The sequence below is a fragment of the Rhinolophus sinicus genome, linkage group LG04 (assembly GCF_036562045.2).
Source record: "Rhinolophus sinicus isolate RSC01 linkage group LG04, ASM3656204v1, whole genome shotgun sequence".
NCBI lineage: Eukaryota > Metazoa > Chordata > Mammalia > Chiroptera > Rhinolophidae > Rhinolophus > Rhinolophus sinicus.
Window position 1 is genome coordinate 81,766,963 of NC_133754.1, and position 16,489 is coordinate 81,783,451.

At 37.4% G+C, this 16,489-nt stretch overlaps 1 long non-coding RNA gene across 1 annotated transcript in view; it reads right to left on the reverse strand.

Moving 5' to 3' along the window:
• Positions 1-308: 308 nt before the first annotated feature.
• Positions 309-16,489, reverse strand: part of LOC141571305 (uncharacterized) — a 139,493-nt gene continuing 123,312 nt past the window's right edge. Inside the window, exons 3-5 of the long non-coding RNA XR_012496068.1 lie at positions 9,397-9,483; positions 2,875-3,093; positions 309-1,633 (exon numbers count right to left, since the gene is read on the reverse strand). This is a non-coding gene — a long non-coding RNA (uncharacterized LOC141571305). The remainder of the gene's footprint in view (positions 1,634-2,874; positions 3,094-9,396; positions 9,484-16,489) is intronic.

Below are 16,489 nucleotides of genomic sequence, written 5' to 3' on the forward strand. Positions count from 1 at the left end.
GTGTACAATGTTTAGATTCAGCATCATAATCTAAAGCTTACTATAAGTAACATATATTGAGATTAAAAAATGTAGAGGGATCTATGACTTGTTTCATAAATGACTTTGAGGCAAACTTAATTGAATATTTTGCTATATCAATAAAGTAATTAAGAATTGTCATTGTGAATGTTAAACATTTAATATGTCTTGTAAGGCACACATAAATCATGTAGTTGTGCCAGCAGGTATTTAAACACAAAACATAAGAGACTCAAATGAAGTAAAATTATATTGTAATTTTAAAACACATGACTAGGAATTAAATGGCCTAAAATGGCATATGTTCATCTTAAATGTATTTAAAACTAAGGCAGGTAATAGCTTAAGGAATTTGAACAATTTAGGATCACATATAATTCTGAGACAATATCATTATTAGATTTGTTATAAGTAGTAAAATATTATACATAAGAACATTTAATGTTGTATAAGGATATATAACTCTTTTATGGAATCAAAATACAAATAACAATTTGATTAAAACTATTGATGATCTCCACCCTTCTAAATGAGTACACACAAATACATTCACAATTTTTCAAATAATGCCACATGAGTTCTGGAGTTAAGAGCTTGCAATTGATAGACCTTTGATATTACTAGTAATGCTACAGATAATTGTTTATAGCTGTGCTAATATAGTGAGAGTTTTATGAGTATATCTTTTAGACAATCCAGCTTCTGGCATAACACTGTTAAACTTTAATATTTTTGCTGACATACTTATATAGGAACTATATTCTTTCAGGGCATTGTGCAATGTCATTTATATCTGAGAATATTGGCTTTCTTGGGATATAAAAAGGATACGATTTCTTTAACTTTGGTGTTCTCTGTGCATTTCATGAACACATTTTATGAAAAATAAACATGCAGTCAATAAATAGAACCCAATAGGCTACAAATATGCCACCTATATTACATACTAATGCTTTATGATGAAAGTAACTTTCTCATATTCAAATTTAAAACCAATTAGTGTTTACAGATAAAATAAAACATGAGAAATCTTTACAAGTAAGAAGACACTTGTGTATAGATACAGGATCTCTGACAAGTATTAGAAATGAAATTTGACTCTAATTCTCCTAAACAATTTGTAGTTATAGTTGATATTATTTCAACCACATACATTCTTTTCTCTCCCCCATTGTATACTTTTAACTAATGCAGAGAAAAAGTAGCTTTTATACCTTTTAAGCAAAGAAACAGTTATTGAAGAATTGACTAAGGGCTTTGGGGTTGGGTTAGCAAATTAATGAAGAAGTAACAGTTTGTTTATACAGTCTTCTTGGTCCTGAATTCCCTGTCACTGGCAATAAGGATGCCTTCTACTCTCCAGGTTTAGGAATGGTTTTCTTCACCTGTAAGAGTTTATTTCCTGCTTTCAGAGAGACAAAGAAGGGTCAGAGTGTCCTTCTTGCACTGGCTATTTGTTAAGTAACTTTAATTCAAAATTATCAATATGCCAAAATGGCATATTTGGAGGCAGCTTATCCTGCACCTCATCAGTTCTCTCCTTAGAAACTTCCAAAACCAAGCTGATGACTGTGGAGGGCAGAATCAGGTTAGCAGGTAAGTGGTAAGAGATCTGCAAAGGGAAAAAAAGAATGTAGATTAGAAAGACAATGAACAAACAAACAAAGAACGAATGAAAACACATTTCCCCACAACCTTTTAAACCAGTCTTCCCACCCTGGGAATATATCAGTCCTATAAAATGGCTGTGTATCATTTACCTGATGGAAAATGTTAAGATTCTCTTTTAATAGGTTTAAGTTCGATACTGTTTGTCCCATTTGATTTACATCGAAACAATATTGTTCAGCAATGACTGCATAAGTTCCTCCTTGCTGGGCACTCAGTGTGTCTAGAGCACCACTATTTTCCAGTATAACAGAGGCTAAGCTCTTCTGACTAGAGTAGTTCCAAACCACTATGTGGTATCGAACTTTTGTTCTATTACCGTGGAAAGACTTAGATTGCTTTTCCAATTTATAAGGTCCAAAGCTTTGGAATAAAGTTGTCAACACTGGGGGGGAAAAAAAAAAGTCTTCCTGAAGTGGTGACATACAAGTGGATTTTCCATGAGTTTTTTGTCCAATACGTTTATATGGCACAAGTTTATGGACAAAGAAGCCTAAGTTTATAATTCATCCAGGTGGGGTATCTGGTGAGAGAAGGAGCAAGGTATCCCAGTCCACATTGTCCTGACCATTTAGGTGGTGACACTTTATATATCTTGTCACTACATACGATAAAAAGACCAATGTTATTTAAACATAAGGTCAGAGTAGAACCTATAATTTCCCAGATCTGGGACATTCCATGACCTTTGCAACTAGTAATGTTAGCAATCACATATTTCCATTTTCCATGTATTCCTGTCAGTTTGTAAGAGCAGAACAGGTGGCAAAAGATCTGATGTAGGAGGCCTGAAGTGTGGCTTTGGCAGCTATAAATGTTGGCTCTGTCACCTGGTCAAGTTATTCCAGATTTTGTTCCACCCAAATGTAGTCTGGGGTATTGGGCAGTCCAGTTAGGGGAACAGCTGAGATATCACAAGTTGTACAGGTACTAGACTCTGAACCATCCAAAAACATTTGCTGATTTGGCAAACCTCTGTTCTTTTTGTAGAAGGTAGTGACAGAGTCACTTTTAATCACCTTGACAGGTTTGAAGATGCAATACAGTACTGTTATGTCACCCAGGAAAAGTCCAGTGGCATTTCTGTTTCAATACAAAGGGGGTAATTCTCACTTATTGTGTTTATCTGGGCAAGGGACAGTCCTTGAGCTGCTGTAGAGGTTTTTCTGGGATCGTATAACTCACCAGAAAAGGAGACGGAGTGATGTTTTTCTAGTCGTGGATACCATACTCTGTCATCCATCTTCCATGCTTCTTTCACCAGGCCTTCACACTGGCAGGAAGGAAAACTAGGTTCTTCTGCACTAGATGTTGGCATAACCAATGGTCAGATAAATTAGTTAACATGGCCAGGGTTAAGTACACTGGCATGGGGGCTGGGAGAGGAAGGGGGGTTCATGTGCCCTGTTGAAAAAGAAAGATTAATAAGAGCAAGAACAAGCAGAATGAAAGAACCCATAGCAGAAACTCAGAGTGAGTTGGACAGAATGAAACAAGCCATCTTTAGTCAGCCTTCTAATAAGCGATTAATAACTGTGGAAGAAAAAGTGTTGATTAATAAGAAAAGGTGTCCGTGTGTGTGTGTGTGTGTGTGTGTGTGTGTGTGTAGTCTTTAAAAAGATAGGATAAGTGAAAGCAAAGTTTCTTGATCCGTGATCTTGGGAAAAGTTGTCTACTTCATGATGCTGTTTATTTCTGAAGCTGGGAATTGGCTATGGAATTCCTTACTTTAAGGTCACCTGTAGAGATTCTCTTGGGAGTGATGACCTGGCCTATTTTGGAGTGACTTGCATGGATCCAGGAAGATTTTTCTTTTATTTGGATGGCAGTGTAGGTGGTTAGCAGTACCTCATATGGTATCTCATATGGTTCGTCCCAGTGAAGCAACAGTACATGTTTTCTAAACACTTTGCTGTACACTGGTCTCCTGGTCAAAAGGGATGTCAAGGCTTGTCAGCTGGTGGAGGGTATGACCCTTGTACCTGTTAGCAGTATGCTTCAAGTACACTGTCAGTTCTTGTATATGGCTGGCTAGTCATAGCACCAAATTGTTCGCTTAAGATTCTACTGTGTTCATTTAATCCAAAAATAGAAGGTTTAGAGGGGCCAGTAGGCATGGGTTGGGAATCCAAACACTATTTCAAAAGGTGCCAATCTATGTGTCCTATTCTGGATCTTAAATGGGCTGGAGGTAATCCTTCTGAGTAAAGTTTCTTGATAGATCTTTCCTAAAGTCATTTTTATGTCTAATTTTTTTACATTTCACTTGCCCTGATTGAGAATGCTACAGGGTATAAAATTTTAATGAGTACACCAGAGTCTTTGTAAGCAAGTGGTTTATCTCTGCTGTAAAATGAGTTCTTTGGCCAGATTGAATCCATAAAGGAATGCCAAAAGGTGGAATAATCTCAGTTATTAATTACTTTATACTATTGTTGTGGTATCAGCATATCTAGTCAGATAGCATTTAGTCCATCCACTAAACATGCAGACAATAACCAAACAGTGAGAACAGACTAAAGTTGGAAGCAAGTCATAAATCCATTTGGACTGCTGCAAAGAGCAGTGTGGGCCTTGGAGGACTTCATGGGGTGTATTGATTTCTTCCAGAAATCTGGTGAGATTTATATGGTGCACTGAGAAATAATTTGTTCAGAAATTTTGTGGATTCCAGGGCAGAACTAATTGTCTTTTAGTTCCTTAATTGTTCCTCACCCGTGCATATGTCCCATTGGATGGGACATAAGTAGAAGCCAAAAAGTCAAAAGGGGCAACAGGAAGTCTGGCTCAATGTATAATCTATTTGATCATTGTCTGGCACCTTTTAGTATCCATTTATCTTTTTCAGATTGTGCTGCATTTGTCTGATAGTTAATCATATCAGTCAGGGATAAAGACAGGTTTAAAAATGAGGTAGAGAAAGGACAGGGGTTGGGTGTGTTTGGGACTGCATATTTAGCGTCCTTGCCAGCTCTATCATTTCTTAAAGATATGATGCCAGTTTCCTTAGTAAGGGCTGAACAGTAAACAAAGGCAATTTTAAAAGGGAGGGGAATAATAGCTTACAATAGGGCAGTCATTATATACACATTAGCAATAGGAGTAGTACCTACAGAGGTTAGGAATCCATGGCATTTTTAAATTGTGCCAACAGCATGGAAGACACCAAGAGCATATCTGGAGTCAGGATAAATCTGTGAAAATCCAGCCGCTAGGACTATTTTTACACTGGGCAGAGTATGCCACCATGTTTCATATGGGAAAACAGTGGCATAAACAGCTGCTATTATATTCCCCGAGAAATTCCATTTATAGAACCCACCATAACCTAGAAGTCCAGGTTGTTTACGAGGGTGTCAAGGGGGGACCTCGCGTGGCTCTGAGACCATTGCTGCAGCTGCAAAGCAATAGTGGGAGGCAGTGGGGCTCTTCATCAGCAAGGAGGGGTAGGAAAGTAGCTGGACTCAGTGTTAGCGTGATGTAAGAAAATGGAAGGGTAAGACAAAGGGCCTGTTCATAAGTGGCCTGTCATCATGACAGAGGTGCTGTGTCTTAGGAACTTGTGAGAGAACAGACACGGCGTGGAGAACACACAGGTAGATAGGAAAGCCTACTAGACGAGGACTGGCTGTTGTCCATCCAGGTGTCAGCTGCAGCGACTGAAGCCAAGCTTAGGAATACACCTAATGCCCTAAGGGCTGACGTGAGAAATCTGCCACAGGATGCATCTGAGAGGCAAAAGCTTGTCTGAGGATACCTGTGGCAACCTTACTGTTTTTATGGCAGTAAAGATGAAACGTTTTGTCAAAATTAGGTAAGCTGAGAGCTGGAGCTGTGAATTTTAAGGCTTCATAGGAGGTTAATGCCTCTGGAGTTCAGGCAATGGGCTCTGGGGTGGAATCTGGGAGGAGGCACGGCAACAGTTAGCAAAAGAAGGAATCGTTCCCATGGTTGCCAGGTATCCCTAAAAAGTGACATAACTGTCTCCCTGCCCCCCACCCCATTTAGGGGAGAGAGCTGGACAAAACTGACTCAAGGCATTTTGGGGGTGAGCTTTCGAATACCCTAAGACCTCTCCTGTCCTAAGAAGGTAACAGTTGTTTAAAACCACTGAAGTTTAGACTCAGTCGGCTAACGCTTTCGGGAAAATGAGGGAGCCTGTAAGAACGCCTGCCCTGCGTGCTTGGGTTACAGAGTAAAAGGTCATTAACGTGCTGAACAAGAACGGAGCCTTGGGTAATGGATACGTTGTAAGGGCTTGGGAAGACATTCAGGGTGACTCATAATATCCCTGAGATAGGCAAGTCCCGGTTAACTGTCTCCCTCTAAATATAAATGCAGAAAGAAATTGTGAGTCAGGATGGGATGGCATTGAAAAGGAAGCTGAGTGGAAGTCAATTACTGTAAACTAGGCTGTATCAGCAGGAATTGAGGTAAGAATAGTTGCTGGGTTAGGGACTATAGGGCGTTGGGGGGATTACAAAAGACTTTATGGCTCTCAGGTTTTTTACACACTGATAGAGTTGATTTCCATAGGCGTCAAATTTACCTGCTTTTTCACTGGTAAGATTGGAGTGTTGCAAGGTGAAGAAGTAAAGACAAGGGCACCCTGCTGCAAAAGAGTCTATTATAAGTTCAACTCCTTGCTCTGCATCTCTGGAGAAAGGATGGGAGGCTACTGATGGAAACTTTTTTTTTTTTTTTTTTCCCCAAGTAATGTATGTGGGCTCTGCACTCAGTAACAGTCCAACTTCACTTGCATTATGTGGCTAAGAGACTAATTGGGGCATCTTTAAAAGGTTTATCCTCTTCCGAGGAATTTAAATTAAGATGAGTTTCCAATAAAGAAAGTAGGAGACTTGGGGTTTGGTCTGAGGGCTGGTCAGAAATAAAAACGCCTTTGTTGTTACATTTCATAGTGGCATCAAATTTACATAACACATCTCTACCAAATAGATGTAGTAGTGGTAAGGAATTAGAACTAGAAAGTCATGACGGTGTTAAGGGGTCCCAAGGATATTGGGCTGGGCTGAGATTTAGGCAATGAAATAGGTAGCCTAGAGATTCTGACAGCTTGAATAGAATCAGAGGTGACAGGTAGCGATAAATATTCTGAATGAATGGTAGAGAAAGTAATACCAGTGTCAATTTAAAAATTCAGTTCCCAATTTTCTATTTTTAATTTAATGGTGGACTCTGGGTGCGACTGAGGATGAGCTGATCCTGTCAATTGAGGGAGAATTTTCCCACAGAAGGAGAAGACTAGACCTTCTAGGGGCGCTGGAGCCTAGGGCGATTGTTTTTTAAATTTCCTTTCTCTTAAGTGTAGGACAATTATTTTCCCACTGTCTTTTTCTTACAGTATCTGCAAATGTCTGGAAGCAAATAGAAAGGGCTCTTAATGAACTCTGAGTTGCTCTTAGAGTTCCAGTTTTGTCTCTAAAGATTCAAGTAGCAGAGTGAGATTGTTGATTTTATCTCCCCCCGCCCCCATCCCGTATTCGTCCTGCAAGCTGTTTTAAAAAAATTGAGTAGTGTTTCTGTTGTTATTCTATTAACTTGTAGGTTGGCTGGCCCTTCCACCTACAATATTTTGAATTTGCCTCTATATAAAGGAGAATATTTCCTAGGAGGGTGGAAATCAAATAGTCCTGTGTTCTGGAGCTTCGAGGTTTAATCAGCTAGTGTGCTTCTGAAAAATGTGCTAAAGCATTAGGAAAGGCCTTCAATGCTCTCCTTTAGGAGCACACAATTCAACCTTAGACCAACTCACTGGAGTGGGGAAATCGTCTACTAGTGCTCTCATCAGTCCCTGAATATGAACCTCCAACTGAGCCATTTCCTGGACATTTGCAGGAGGGCCTGGGAGAATTTCTGGCCCTCTGTTTACTGTGTGAAGAGGGTTTTCTCCTAGTGATGTCTGGCTTGTCCGATAACTCCAGTGGAATCATGGGTGAGAAGAGTGTTCCTCAGCAGACAATCGGTCTCTGTGAGTAGCGTTTTGAATGGCCACTAACCTTCCTAGTTCCTCTCTAAATTTGGTGGGATCTTATGGAAGTGGAGGTAAAAGGGCTTTATAATGTAAAAGACCTGCTGTCCAGGGTACATGAATTCTCTGTGGTGGGGATTCTAGGATCCATCCACAAAGAGCATTGCATACAAAGGCCTGAAACTGCAGGGCCTGATTACAGAGCCCTAGAAGCAGGAGCTGTCGTCAGGGACAGCACAGGTAGCCTTATCTCTTATGCCAGGTGCTTCTGCCACATTCACCTCCTAACATTCAGGATTTATATAAATAACCTGTCCACCCTGGACCCGGAGGCCAGGCCAGTGCTTTCCATAGATCGCCTAGGAGAAAAGAAGTTAAAACAGGTAGCTGCGTGTTTACAGGACTTTTTGGGGGGGGAAGTTGGAGGAGTTTGGGTAGCGGAGGAAATTTGTTGAGAAGTAGGAGCTGGATTTCGCAAAAGGGAATTTAGACTTGGTGTCCCGAGATCCAAAAGATTTGCTGGAGGAGCAGAGACAGGGACTTGGGGAGGAAGGGGTACATAAGAAGGTGGAGAAGGGGAATGGATTTTAATTTTTATTACTTTTGTTCAAAGCCTAATCTCTGTTCTTTCATCTTGGTAAGGGAATCCTGATGGCTAATAGTTATACTCCCTTGAGTTCTCTTTTCAATTAGATCTTCCATGACATACCAGTAAGACAGCTGTTTAGTATGAGAACTCTCTAAACTTTTGAAAAATATAGACATTTTTCCCAATTCAAAAGATCCATTGTCTGGACATTAACAAAAGGGCTCTCCATTCATATATTCATTCCAATGGTGACTCAATCCAACAAGACTTGTATGCAACATCCCAGGCTTAGAGTAAATCTTTACCATGTGTGCAACAGGTGTCGCTGAGTGGTTGCAGATAAGCAGCCTTCAGGACCTAAGAGTTTAGTCCCAGAGTTGTCACAGGTGGTAAGAATGGTGGAGTGAAAATGAGTTTTTCGTCTGTCAGGGGAACGTAAGATGCTTCCTGTGACAAGGGGCTCACGTTATTGGAATGGTACCTTTCCAGCACTAGCAAAACAGCAAAAGTTTAGACTAAAGGCCCGTTATAGACTGGGACCCCTTATGACAAACTTCCCTGAAATTTGTCCCTGGCACAGCCAGACAAAAAGAATGCTGCTTGTGACTTTGTGTCTTAAAATCTCTATCTATTTGACTGGCCAGTAGATGCACACCAGTATATGTACGTTCTAGAGGTGGAGGCCACATGGAATATTCTCATTGGTCATAAAGCCAAACTCTCAGGATATAGAACAAGATGAAAAGAAAACCTCATCCAGTTTTTACATAGAGGACCCACAGCAAATTTCATCTAAACAGATGCCGGTCTGGTGAGAACCGTGAACTCACCAGTTCGTGAAACCAGCTCTAACAAATAGGCTTACAGGAAATTTGCTTGTGTTCTATCCTACAATTTCCCTCCTTAGGGAATGACAGAGACAAAAGAAAAGCAGGACCATACCCAGGAGGAACAGGATCAATAGAAAACAAGAGAACTCATATCAAATCTTACCAGAATCTCTATACCCAAAGAACTAGTTCATAGCAACATGGTCTCTGCCAGTGTAAATTTAGAAGAAATATCACTCTTGCTTCTACCAGACAGTGCCAGCGAAGACCTGGGACACTGACATAGTACGAATGCTTACCTTCTGCCAACTCTGGCCAGAGGTCCCAGGATCTCTCAGCTGCAGCCACTTCAGAACGAGCAGTGTCCAGCCAGTGAAGAGCCCATGCTACGTGCCAAAACAATAGGGGAAGAAAATGTTTCCCTTCTTCCTTTACAGAATCTTTTGCTCGCCTAATAATACTTAGATACAGTTCACTTCTTATTTTTCAAATTATTTAACATTCACTTCATTTACTTTGTCATTATTATTTTTTTAAAGATAAGTTTAAGACTTTTAAGACTTTTTTTTAAAAAAGATCAGTTTAATGTTCACAACAAAATTGAGGGGAAGATACAGAGATTGTCTATATACCTCTACCCCCACAAATCCATAGCCTCCCTCCTTTATGAACATCCCCACCAGAGTGATAATTTGTTATAATTGAAGATCCTACTGTGTTTCCCCCAAAATAAGACCGGGTCTTATATTAATTTTTGCTCCAAAAGATGCAATTAGGGCTTATGTTCAGGGGATGTCCTCCTGAAAAATCATGCCAGGGATTATTTTCCACTTACGTCTTATTTTCAGGGAAACATGGTATGTTGACACATTAGTTTGTTTCACTCTTGGTATTTTTCCCTCCTTTGTTAAATGATTGATTCATTTATTTCAGACTCTCTAGTATAATAATGAAAGTACAGTTGACCCCTGAACAATGCAGGAATTCGGGGCATCGACCAACCACAGAGCTGAAAATCCTCATATAACCTAAGTGAGTCCTCTGCATATGCAGATTTCCAACCATGGATCAAAAATAAATTTTACTCTTGAACAACAAGGGTTTGAACTGTGCAGATCCACTTAACTGCAGATTTAAAACATCCACATATAAGTGGACCCGCACAATTCAAACCTGTATTGTTCCAGGGTCAACTGTATTTAGAGCTATAAAATTTCCTTTATATTCAGCATTGTCCATATCAAATATAATATATGTACTATAATCATTTTATTTGATCTTTTTAAAAGTCAGTAATTACAGCCTGGATAGTCTAGATATGGGAACTATCTAGGACAGTGTTTTGTTTAACAGTTAATTTCAAATTGTTTGATTTATTTAGATAGATTTTTCTTATTAACTTCAAATTTTACTGTATTGCGAGCTTTTCTATAAGGCCAAATAAATCATCTTTACATTCTGATATCTCATAAAGGACAAACAAGATGGTATCAACACACTGTATTGTATTAAAGCTTTGTGGATAACGTGTGTGTGTGTTTGTGGATACACTTTATTATTATTTGCATCCTTATTCAATTAATGAGTGAGTGCTATCCTAAAGTTTCCCAATATTATTGCATTTTGTTTAATTTCTGTTATTATTTTTAATAACTGCTGTGGTTCATATAGTTAATATAAAGTCATTGGCTATATGAGCTCTTTTAGCAGTTATAAATTTTTTTCATCTCTGTGTATGTATCAAATCTCCTTTGTTATTAGTAGAAATGTTCTAGGTTTTATTCTTCTTATATGTGCTGATAATTTGTTCTTTCTTCCTTGGTGGGAGAGACCTGACCTTCCATCAGAGATTCAAAAGCAATTTATCTTCCTTGGATAACCAAGGTTATTTTCTGCTGCCTCTTGCTAGAGCAAGGAGATAGAAAAAAAGTGAACTAAAACATTAATCTTCAACTAGGGTATCTGTCTTGAAATGTCAACTTATTTCATACGTTTTCATTTCCCATGTAGGAGCAAATTCTGATATCACAAATATGAAGAATGAGAAAAATCAAGAAGGTTCAGACCTGGTTATTGGGCTTCTCTCATCTTTTTTTTTTTCTTTCTTTTTTTTTTTTGATAAAGCATTGATAATAGAGGGTATACACAAAACCTTTCTAGTTTTATAGTGATACCTATATTATACAATTTAAAAATGATAAATGCATATCAAAGATAATGAGTGTTCCTACTACTCTGAGGGACACTGAAATACTGAGCTAACAAAGAAACTGAAAATTTGCATCTTAAATAGCATTACACAGTAGCCAATTGATTTTGACTGGTGAAACAATATCAAAATTGGATTAAAGCAAAAGTATGTGCAAAACACTTGAAATACATTTTTCATCTTAACCTCATTGCATTACTCCACAGATAAACAATTTTTTCATATTGTTGGGTCCAGTTTTTATGATCTTTCTAAGTTTCACATTGCATTACATGTTCAATAATTCTTTTGAATAGAGAAGGAGTTTTATAACAATATATTATTTTGATTTTCATTATCAATCATTGGATTAATCCCTTATTAATGCTAAATCTACAGATTGTGGAGAAAACGTCTGAGTTATACATTTCTTTCTTTGCATGCTTAATCTAAAATCATATTCTCTGGTAGACTAATCTTTAAAGAATCATTTATCCTAAAAAGAAAACTGTAGATAGTTGTGGTTCCTGAATCAGTCCTTTTCCTCTAGGAGTTACTGTTAGTGTAAGTCATGTTCTCGAGAAATAATTATTTTTCTATTTTCTTAGCACTTTCATAGGGAAATTTGAAGGCTATTTGATAACATTTAAAAATATCTAGTTAAGATTAACTAATATATCAGAATGTTTTGTGATAAGCTATCATATTCTTGCTTCTTGTTTCCATGGTTTTTATCACCTTCCTCTATAGTGAATTTCAAAAGATGTCATATTGTATCTTTTTAATCTAATATCTGTTTAAAAGTTCATTATTATGGTGTTTTAGGTTAAATTTATTTGATTCATTAATCTGTATTTCCTAGAGTTCTCTTCTTGTGTAGACTTGTCAAAACTTCCTTTATGACAACTTGGTGGGTGTCATTCCACGATGACACTTATGCATATTGTATTTATCAGTTAAGTGCATAAAGATAGGATTAATTGTAATCATTGTAAAGACTCCCTTCAACTTTATGATTGAATAATATTTAAAAGAAGTATCAGATAAAGCAAGATTTGTCGAAATGCAATAATTTCATTTGAAATCTGTGTATGTGTGTTCTGTGCACAGACATTGATAAAGCTAACTTCATAAAATCAGAATGATGCTTAAGTAATTTGTCTGTACATTACAATGCTGAAAGAAAAAACAGAATCAGCGCAACCACTCACTGATAGTAATATTTTTATATCTGTTTCTACGAGTATGTGTATAGGTTATTATGTATAAAATATTCTGAATATTTTATAACCTATAATCAAAAATGTTAATTATAACTTTATGTTCCAATGAAGTGAACAACTTAAATTTACTTCAAAACTTGCACTTTGTCTTATAGTTCTCTTCTATTAAGAATCCTACTGTAGCTCACGAAGCTTAAGAGGAATTATGTATTTGTGTAACTGTGGGTCTGTGTGTGTGTGTTTAATATTATAATAATACTGTTATCTAGGTATAGAAATAGATATTTCAGTAGTGGTGCTTGTCAGAATAAGCGACTTTCTTTTTAAAAGGCTTTTTTCTTTCCCAAGATACTATTGCAATCAACCAAGTTGCAATTAACCCAGCAGCAGGAGAGAGTAGCTGAAGGCTTTCTTTAACCAGAGCTTACACTTCTAAAGTGATCTGTAGCTCTAGATTTCTTCATCTCATAGTGGGAGGCTGGGTCAGTTGCTTTTAATCAGTTACCTAATTATCCCAGCTAGGACCATATTTGTCCATGCCTTGCTTGTACCAGGGGGTTGAACATCTCAAGGCAAAACTGTCCCCCAGTATCTCTCTACAATCCTTTATTCTCTTACCTGGCTGCTGAGCACCGCCCTCAGTACCCTCTCTAGGACCTAAGGGTATGGAGGCACATTCCCAAGGTGACTTCCCTGCCTTTTCTCTTCACTTCAGAACATCTTTGTTCTTCAAGTAGGTGGCCCCAGCCAAGAAATTTATTTCCAATGACAGTATCTGCTTGTTACATCTTCTCACTGAGGCTCATTCTGATCACCCTATTTAATGCTGACACCAATGCTGCTTCCTGTCTTTATTTTTACAAAATTTATACAGCACTGACCAACCTCTTACTAAGCCTTATTTTTAACTATTAAGTATTTATTTCTTATTGTCTTCCTGCCTTCAGTGTATCTCACTTGAAATCGATTGTTCCCCCTTTTATATTCACTATATGCTAAGATCCCAGGAAATTCATGGCCATACACAGGGACTCAGTAAAATTAAGTGGATTACTGAATGAATCTTCTGTATTTTTTTTCTCTTTTCTCTTAAATCCAGTGCTGTTATTTCATGCTATCAGTTGGTGGCTGTGTTAAGAGACTGCTGACTGCAGGGGAGCTATGTGACTAGACGGAATGTTTTAGTTTCAGCATCTACCTCATAGGCTGAGCTTGCACCAACTGTTAAATGTTAGAGAAAACTTAAAAATGTGTAAAGCTTCATATCACTATTCTCACTTCTACGGTACTTTGACAGGCATTTAAATATTTAAGGCAAAACTTCCATTGAAATAAGAGTTTTAGAAACTGTTATATAATTTAAAGAAAATGTTCGGGACCAGCTTTAGGAAATCATAGTTGGGATACTTCGGGTTTAAGTTTGCACCTCAACCAGAAAGAGGAGACATATTTCACTGGGTCCTAAATTAACTGACTAGAAAAAAAGTCTATGCTGGAATTTATCACTCAGTATAATCAGAAATGATTTTTTTTTCTATAATAGCTATATTAGATTATTTTAAAGGTGCCAGTCATTCTGTTTGGTTTCATTTTTTAATAGTGTATTTCCTGGTTAAAAATTACTGTGGTGGCATAAACAATTCACAGCTAGTATACCTGTTATTCTTGGTAATTAAGTGTCAAAACTGTTTTTCTCCCATTTATTTTAGCTCAGATTCTAATTTGAAAAGGTGACTCAGTAAATAACATAACCTATAAATAACACTGGGAATAGTTTTAGAATAACAAGTCTCTGTATATCATGAGATTGTACTTTACTTTTAACCTTGTATTTTTGTAATGCTTTTGATCAAAGTGGCTGAAAAAGAAACTGTACAGATATGCTTAACCTAATTCCTCCAGAGACCGCCAGAGAAGAATTGCAGAGGAAGGAAAGACAGGTAGCTATTATCAACTTCATAGCTGCAGACAGGTTTAATATCCCTGTAGATAATGACTACACCACAAGCAACAGAGCCTGGGCTTTACAGACACCAATGTTAAGGCAAATCCACTTCTAACTCACGGTGAATAGGAAGACACCAAACTGGGCCAGCTGGGGGCGGAGAAGGAACTATGGCTACATATCCATTACATGGATCACCTCTGAAACAGACATATTGAAAGTCTGCTCACTTTCTCCAATTCCCTTCTCTGATTTTCTCTTAAACTGATTCTAATCAGGTTTTCTCCCCGTCTCTTTATTTCCCTCCTTCCATTCTGGTAATTCCATCTTAGTTTCCTTTGCTGGTTTCTGACCTTTCCCCAGCATTATAACATAATAGCAGCACTTGCACCTCTTCTGTTCTCTCTCTCTACTCAATCCTCAGTAATAGCCTCCTGCCTGGTGGTTACAATATCCTTCGATAGCTAACTACTCAAAACTCAGACACCTAACGGCTTATGGGACTTAGCTATCAAGCAGACATCTCAAACCAAAAGTATCCAGAACTCACTGCTGACATCCACCCACAGTATCTACTCCATCATCAGAGTTCTTTATCTGAGGAATACTGTATTTCCAGTTGCTCAGGCTACAACAGTGGTTTTCCTCCTTTCTTTCTTTCCTTCGTACCCTACAGGCACTGTGAGAAGAAATTCTTTCGGATCTACTTTGACAAATATTCCACCTTCAACCTCTCCTTACTTTCTTCATTGCTACAATCCTAGTCTGAGAGAAAATAATCTCTCATCTGCTGTATACTGCATGCAGCCTTTCTGATCCATCACAGCACTGTTGGAAAGGTCCTTTTAAACTGTAAATTACATCACTTTTGCTCTTCTCAAAAATCTCCAGTGCTTCTTGTTGCCATCAGGGTACAACTCAAAACCCTTCCAATGATCTCATTACATTTCTGACTTATTTTCTACACTGTACCCTTTGCTTCACTCTTCCCCAGCCACACCCGTCTCCTTTTTCTGTTTCTCAACTATGCTTTTATACTGGCACATTAGAGCCTTGTCACTGGCTGGAATGTTCCTTCCTCTAGATATGCAGAAAGACCTCTTTTTTGCCTCCTTCAAGTCTTTGCTCAAATACTACTTTATCAGTGAAGCTTTCCAAAACCATCACATATAAGTTTACAAACCATAACTGGCTACCCTTCAAGACTACTCTTTCACTTTCTTCCCCCATAGAATGTATCATATTAAAAGATACACTATAATGTATTTAAGATGAGCAGCTTTTATTTCTTCCCCAGCTAGAATATAGGACAGGTATGTTTGTCTACTTTATTTTTCATACCCTCCAGGTGCCAAACATATAGTGAACACTCAGTAAATATTTGTCAAATTAATGAATCAATTGTTATCTAGTAATTTATATTCTTATAAAACACTTATGGAATATTCACAAAAAGTGACCATATAGTAAGACCATAGAGAAAAGTCTTAATATTTAAAGACAGGAATTATAGGTACCATATTCTCTGATCATGATGTAAAAACATAATTAAAGTAAGGAAGATAAAGAAAAGAAACTTCACACATCAGGGAACTTAAAAGTCTCTACTAAACAACTATTTGCAAGGACAAAATTAAAATGGAAATGACAATAAAGAATCCTTTACTAGAGGATCAAAAAATTATTTAAGTATTAAATTCATCAGTTAAAAGAGGAATGAGTAAAGTTTGATAAATATGAAAGCAGAAATAAGTTAGTGAGAAAAATTAGATTTGATAAGCAAATTAAAGATTTGACTGTTTGAAAAATATAATTAAAAGATAAACAATGAGCTTCCATAAGCAATAAAAAACACAGAGGTAAATATATAATATCAGAAGTGTTTATGGAAATAGAACATATAGAGAAAATTATAAATGTCTAAAATAATATTTCAATCAAATTTGAAAACCTCTATGGGATTGATGAAGTTTAGAACATTTAAATGACTGTCACAGACTCAAAGATATACATAAAATCTCAATAGACCTACAATT